The sequence below is a fragment of the Opisthocomus hoazin genome, chromosome 21, assembly GCF_030867145.1.
Source record: "Opisthocomus hoazin isolate bOpiHoa1 chromosome 21, bOpiHoa1.hap1, whole genome shotgun sequence".
In the NCBI taxonomy this organism is placed as follows: Eukaryota; Metazoa; Chordata; class Aves; order Opisthocomiformes; family Opisthocomidae; genus Opisthocomus; species Opisthocomus hoazin.
In genome coordinates, this window is record NC_134434.1 from 9,415,104 (window position 1) to 9,422,181 (window position 7,078).

Below are 7,078 nucleotides of genomic sequence, written 5' to 3' on the forward strand. Positions count from 1 at the left end.
CGGGACGGTTAATGGCTTTAAAGTTTGCCTCCTGAGAAGCTACTGCTCCCTCCCCCAGCCTGCTTCTTCACCAGGTGTCGCTTGTGCCCTTGATGTAATAAAAAGTGATGTTTTGCAGCTGTGTGAATGATGGTGAAGGGTGTAAAGCCGGAGAACCGGGCCTGTGCTGTATTGTCTAAAATCTGAAGCAGAGTCTAACGTGGTAAGCTCTCTGCCTCCAGCTGGGCTCGAAGCAAGGGAGAGGGGGAAAGGGGATTTTGAAAAGACTCCACTGATCAGCTCAAGCCACGCAGGGCAAATGTTTTCTTTTAAAAAGCTTTTTGGTGATCTTCAAGAGATCATAGCATGCAAACTGCTTTGATTTGGCTGTCAGTAGTTTCTAAACCTGGTATACGTCTTCTACAACATCTCCCCATGTGGTTGCTGGGCAGCTTTTCTCCCAGTGGGTACAGACATCTGGGGAATCAGAGCAAAGACAGTGTGTGAATAAGCCCTGCAGCAACTTACCTGTGTGTTACCGTCTCAGGCTTCCCCATTCCCAGATTCATCATGGCAATGAGATGTTGGATATGCAGATTTATAACAGCAGGCTCAAAGATAACTTCCCACAGTGTATGCTAAACCACTCCACCAGAGAGAAATGGAACAGTTTTGTTCCCAAATCTCAGCAGCTCAGGCTAACACTCTGTACTACTGACCTACTTCCAGATCACTCCCTGCTACACGAGAAAGGCACTGGGAAATGACATCAGCTGTTACTCTGGGCATAGGAATACAGCAACACTATGTATCACAAGTCTGTAATAGTTTCTAATAAATTAAGATGTTCTTACTGTGCTGGGGAGAGCTGAGACCCTTGGGTCATTTTGCAACCAGGGATTAAAGCTCAGAACTCCCTGGGAGGCGATTGCTACCTTGCTCTTGTATTTTGGGGGGAACAGGAGGAGGGAAAGGGGGCTTGAAGCCAGACAGAGGTTAAATGAGGCAGCAGCAGAGGAGGAAATACATTGCAGGAGTTCTGACTCCTGAAAACTTGGACGGTGGCTGGGAGAGCCGTTACAAAGAGGAAACACATCTCATGTGAGCACCAAGTGAGTACACCGGCCAACTCCCGTAATCTGGCAGCAGGCTCTCATCTCCTCGTGTTGTCTTGGCAGACGTGTTTTGTTCAGCGTAGCAGTCTTAAAGCTGTGACTTTGATGCTTTCCCTTGCTGTTCTTGATGACCCATGTTACGTTTTGCCGGATCTCTGATGGCAGACAGGGCTCTGGGATGTGTCACTCCACTCTAAAGGTGTTTTGGCCCTTGTAAGGCAGCAGGCACTCTCCTAGCTTGCACAACTCGGGGTAAGTTTTGTCCTTGGAGCCAGCTGCTCTTGGATGCAAAAAAGAGGTCAGAGCATATGACTAGTAAATTTAACATTGTCGCATATGTACAACCATAACTAGCTGGGTTAATGGTGATTTTAAAACAACTTTGCATTGATAATGTGTAAGCATGTCTTCTGGCATAGTACTTAAACCCTTACTCCCTCATGCCGAGATCTTTGTGCCTTACCTTGCTAACAGACCTGTAAAAAGCTGGTGGTTAATGTTTTGATGCATTAGCATGCAACATAAGCCTTACAACTCGCACTACAGGCTGCTTCTGAAAAGAAAGGCAGAAGAGAGTATAACCAGGCCGTGGCACCGACTGAGGCAGATGGAAGTCAGGTGCGGGAAGGCTGCACTCACTCTTTCCCTGCTGTGCTGTAACACAAGCGAATTGCAGGTTGTGCTTTATGAAGCACGGTCTCTTTTGGCCACCACGTGGCTTCGCTTAACACACTCAGGCTTTTATTCAAAACCTGAGCAGTCCCTGGGCAGGGCTGCTCTCGGCAACCCTGGGGTCTGCCTGAGCACTTGCCCTGCGTGACAGAGCAATGGCCCCCGGCCCAAGCCTGTCCTTCAGCCTCTTGGACAGAGGCGTGGGCCGAGCAACCGAGCTCTGGCTGCACAAAGCAATGATTGGGGGGAGTGTGCCTTAGCATCAGAGGTCGGCCTGAGAGTATTTGGCAGGATATTTATACCAACACCTAAAAACGGGGCTGACCCTTAGGGAAGCAGCTGTTCCTTTTTGGAATGAGCTGTTCAGACCTCACAGGTTTCGTATATTTACTTGTGCAAGGAGCACACTGCAAATGCATTCTTGTCGTGAAGGTTGCCTTGTAATGAAGGTTGTGTAACTCGGGTCTGATCAGACAGACAGTGGCGCCTGGTTACGAATTCTAGGTGTAGAGCGAAATGAGTGATTATGTTATGTCAGATTGGTAGCGGGTTCTAGCTGTGCCTTGATTCTTTTATTTTCTTTTTGTTTGATTGGTTTGGTTTGTGTTTTTCAGGGGGAGCATGTAAGCCAAAAAATACCAGATTACTTTCTGCTGCCCAGCAATGGTTGAAAACTAGAAACCAGCATGAGAAATTTCAATGCAAAGTGAAATAATGGTTCAAAACCACATCCTTCAAGTCCTTCCCTCCTGCCCTACAGCTAGCGGTGATAAAAATGAGAGCTGATTCATTTCTTGGGTTTTAACCAAGCATTAGCCATAAGACTAAATATTTGGTAGCTGGAAACCCACAGGAGGAAATATTAATAATGCCGTATTGTATTTATGATTTATGCTGTTATGATTTGCCTACGTAAACAGCAGATAAAGAGATTGAAGTAGAACGTGAGAACTCAGCCTAAACATCGGGAAACCCTTCCTGACCCCACCCAACGCTAGATCGCCTGATGCTGTCCCGGGGGAAGGGGTGGCCACGCGTGGTGCCCCGCAGCCGGGTGTGCCGCGGCGGGGGCAGCAGCCATGCTGGACGCTCAGCACCGGGATGCTTTTCACACAGAACGGCGCTCTCGTTTCCTCGGGCGGCTGGCGCATTTCGGGAGCGATGCACGGCTTCGCTCCGTCCCGAGCAGCAGCAGGAACCGGTCACCGGGCTCTGGGGACGCCGGCGACGCCGGGCCGGCCGCAGCAGGAGCGGGTCTCCGAGGAGGCTCCCAGGGAGGGGCCGCGGGAACAGCGGAGCTGCGCGGGCGGGGAGCGGCCCGGCCGCCGGGGGACGCGCTGGGGCACGGCCCGCCCACGCCCCCCTTCCGCGGGGCCGCCGCCCGTTCCCGCTGCCCCGCCCCGCGGCTGCCCCAGAGCCGCCCAGCGCCCGCAGGTGCTTGCGGGAGCCACCGGCAGCCGCAGCGGCGGGCGGGCCCCGCTACCGGGGCCGCCCGCCGGCGGCAGCTCCCCGCGGCGCTGGGCCGGGCGCCGCCACTCGCGCCCTTCCACTGGCGGCGCGGCGGTCCTGCTAGCCCGTCAGGCGCGGTGGCCAAGTGGTAAGGCGTCGGTCTCGTAAACCGAAGATCGCGGGTTCGAACCCCGTCCGTGCCTGCCGAGGCAGCGCGGTGCGCTGGTAGGCCCGCGGCGGGGAGGCTGCGGATGCCGCCTCGTGTGAGGCTTCTTTTTGGTCGGGGCGGCGGAGATCGGCTCCGGCCCCTCGCCGCGGTCCCGGGGAGCGCCGGGGAGCGGGGTCGTAGAGCGGGGGGTGGCCGCGGTCACACTGGATTTCCACCGCGCACCCAGCGGCGTGGGCGCGGTCCCCGCAGAGCTAGCGGGGAGGCCGTGGGCGTGAGCCCGGTGCGGGCCGTGGGCTGGCGGGCGGGGGGAAAGGGTCAGGCAGGGGCCGAGCCCGGGGGTTCCGGGAGCCGCTGCCCTGGCGTGGGCCTGCTCTGCTGCGCGTCCCGCAGGACGGGTGTCTCTGGTTTGCTGCGGGACGGGTGTCCCGGGGGCAGTGAATCACCGCTGGACTGGTGTTTGCACTGCATCGTTGGGGCAAAGCGCTGGGCCAGCCCGCAGACGCTGAATCCCTCTTGCTGTGACTTTCTCTGTAGGTGCTGGTTTTGATGTCATTCTCGCATGTAGAGTCCTTAAATGGTAGAGGGAGGCCGAATCCTGGCATAAACAAATAGAGCTGTGAAAAGCTTAGTGCAGTTGTACCGTTTACACCAGAACTGACCTTCGCTGGTTGGCGCATAAAGCTGTGCGGAGCTTTACACGCGTGCAGGGGCATTTCTGCTGGCTCTGTGTAACATCACTTTGATTATTGCTGCTTTCAGGCAGCTTAAAATACATAAAGAATAGAGTCATTTCACTGCAAAGTCACCATCGCCAGATATCTGGGTGGAGCTGAGAAGCCTCTTCCAAAAAACTAGCTGCTTCCTTTGATGCTTAGAAGCAGCTGGTTTTTGCTCTTCAATGTGCCATGCTTAGCCTGGGACTGACTGGGGAGGAGGCTGTGTGTCTTTCTCCATAGGTATTGGAAGTGTGTGTGCGTAAGGTGTTTGGGGAGGTTTGTACAAAATGGTTGTACAGTATGTCAGTAACAACACACAAATAAAGCTGTAGTGCATTTTGGTAGAAAACCAGGAGGTGTGGTTTAGAACTTGTTTAGAAAAACTTAGACACCGTTTTACTTGGAAAATGCAGTGCTGTCAAAATCCTGTCAGCTTTGTTGGAGGCTTTTGAGGACAGAAGCTCCAGCTCTGAAACACCCTATTTTGACTTTTTTTTAATTCTACGTCTCACATCAGCTTGTCAAAGCAAAATGTTTCTAATGATTCAAAAGCCATCTTGCAGTTTTGCAGAGAATTTCAAAATTCTGTGGGTTTGTGTGTGGTTGAAACCACTTGTGAAAGTGAGGTCCTCCCTGAGACAGGCTTGCCATCCCACAAACCTGAGCAGTTGAGTCTTGCCCAAACGTGTGCCACAAACCCAGGACTAAGAGCCAGGTATTTCAATAAAGCTCTGGCATTGCTCTCCTCTGTGGCCATAACACATCCAGGCAGCTCACCAGTTGCTTAACTTCAGTCTGCAGAACTGGAATATTCACTTCTGACTCCCGTGTGCCCTGGGAGGAAGGTCCTTCGCAGGCTCTTTGCCTAGCGTCTCGGGGAGGGTCACACAGGAGAGCGGTGTGCCGGGGCTGCTGTTGTGCGTCTTCGCTCTTGGAACAAGCTCACCTGCCTGGATCCTTTCTGTTCAGTAACATGTGGTTCTCTGTCTGCCATCCTGCTCACGTTCTCTTCAAGGCTCCCCAGCTCTTCACAGACACACAGATCCCAGGGTACCGGTATTTTTCTGCAGTCTTCAGGACCATCATTTTAGGGCTGTTGGTTTTGCTAAGTACAGCAGAGCCCTGGTGTGCGATACAGGCCCCTGCTCACCCCCAAAGTATGACTGAAAAATAATGCATTGGTTGTAGTAGCCAAGAAAGTCCAAAGGAAGACAAGGAGGTGTTCTTGTATGGAAAGGAATGGGTGGAGGCCTTGCTATGAATACCACATTTGAACAGGTGAAGCTTTTGGAGAAGTTTGTTGCCTCTGAAAAGTTCTGGCTGGCTTATTAGAAGGAATGGAGCTGTGCCTCTGAGTTCACACATGAAGTTTACAGCAGGGCAAGATGCTGTGCTGAGCCTCCTAGAGACAAACTGCTGTCGGCCCTGGCTCAGGCAAGAGCAGAGGCTGCCGGTTACTCTAGACAGCGGAGGGAATTTCTGCAGCAGGAGGTCGGGACGTGCAAGCCTGGCCCCCCGCGCGTCCCTGTCACCTGGCGCGTGTGCTGTGCCTGGCCGGTGCTGTTTGTGAACAAAGCTGGAAATCAACAGCTCACCCCAACTGATGGAAATCAGCAGCGAGCCGCTCAGGCTAATAAGACTGTGTCAGCTGACCCTGTGTGGGAACAAAGTCCAGCCTAAAAATAAAATCCATATAAAATGTCCTGCTCACCACATCTAGGCAGAGCTGATCCTGCTGCTCCCTCCCCTCCCGGCTCGCTGGCGCGGGCACTGCTGAGGCTTTTGGCTCTCCTCGCTCCCCTCTCCTCCATGCCTCTGCACCTTCATGCTTGTGGGAGCTCCCGGCACGGCAGGGCTGTGTTGAGGCAGATCACGCGTTTTCTCACCTCCCAGATTCCTGTCCCCCTCTTCGTACTCACTCGGGCAATAAATTTGATTCTGCTTTATTTTAATAGCTGAAGTCCTGAAGTGCCAATGAGCTTTAATTGAGATGCTTATGATCTGATCATAGCTATGCTGGCGATGGTTTTGGTTTGGGTTTTTTTTTTGGTGGGCGAATTGTTTATTTTGGACACAAGTCTTGACCAAAAACATACAATTTTTTATGTGCCCCATTTGAGTTGCTTTAAGATCTTTGATTTTATTCCAGAAAATACTGAGCAGCATCCCTCTGAACATAATGCCTCTATTAAATGAGGAGTTATTAAATGAGGATTAAAATGAGGCCCCTTTTAATTACCTAATAAAAACACATTACAATTAATGTACTCAAAAGATGTGTCAATGCTGAAAATCTTGGCCATATTTAGACAGAGAATTTCCTGACCTTTCTGGTTTGACAAAAGTCATTTAGAATCCAGACATCTTCATGACCCCTTTAAAGTAAGTGTAAAAATGAATCCATTATAACAGCGGTATTTCTGAATTGTGTATTACATGTATTTTTGAGAGGCTGACAGAAAATGCTTGCTTTTGAAAGGTAAGATGTGAGTGGGGACTAAAAGCATAATGTTCTTTGTTCGGATTATAATAACATTTTTCAGTGCTTTGCAACTCTCCTGAGTGTCTGTCGCGTCCTCCCTAGGGTCAAACTTCAGCAACTGAAAACCAGCGTGTTAGCAACACAGGAGGAGCTGTGTGTCTGATTCAGAAATAGTCGTGAGATCATTCGAAAGCCTTGCTCAGACCCTGCTCTGTGGAGCCGGGCAGGGGGACTGTCCCAAAGGCTGTTCGGATCCGCTTGTCCCGTTAATAAAGTGTTGCATTGTCTTCTCAGCTCTCTTGCTTTTTGGGTATCCCTCCATGGGACTGCTGACGTCTTTTTTTTAAAAAAAAAAAAAAAAAAGAGAAAAAAGCTGAACAACCCAAGCCCTGAAACCTTGAACTTCAAAAGAAAATACAAGTGCTGAGTTGTGCAAACAGAACGTGGTGTGCCAGGGGGAACGAGGCTGCCTGCGCCAGCTGGGCCATGTGCCGGT

At 51.5% G+C, this 7,078-nt stretch overlaps 1 non-coding gene across 1 annotated transcript; it reads left to right on the top strand.

Moving 5' to 3' along the window:
- The first annotated feature begins 3,346 nt into the window (after nucleotides 1–3,346).
- TRNAT-CGU (transfer RNA threonine (anticodon CGU)) lies at nucleotides 3,347–3,418 on the top strand. The gene has a single exon. It is a non-coding gene; the product is annotated as a tRNA-Thr (tRNA).
- Nucleotides 3,419–7,078: the final 3,660 nt, after the last annotated feature.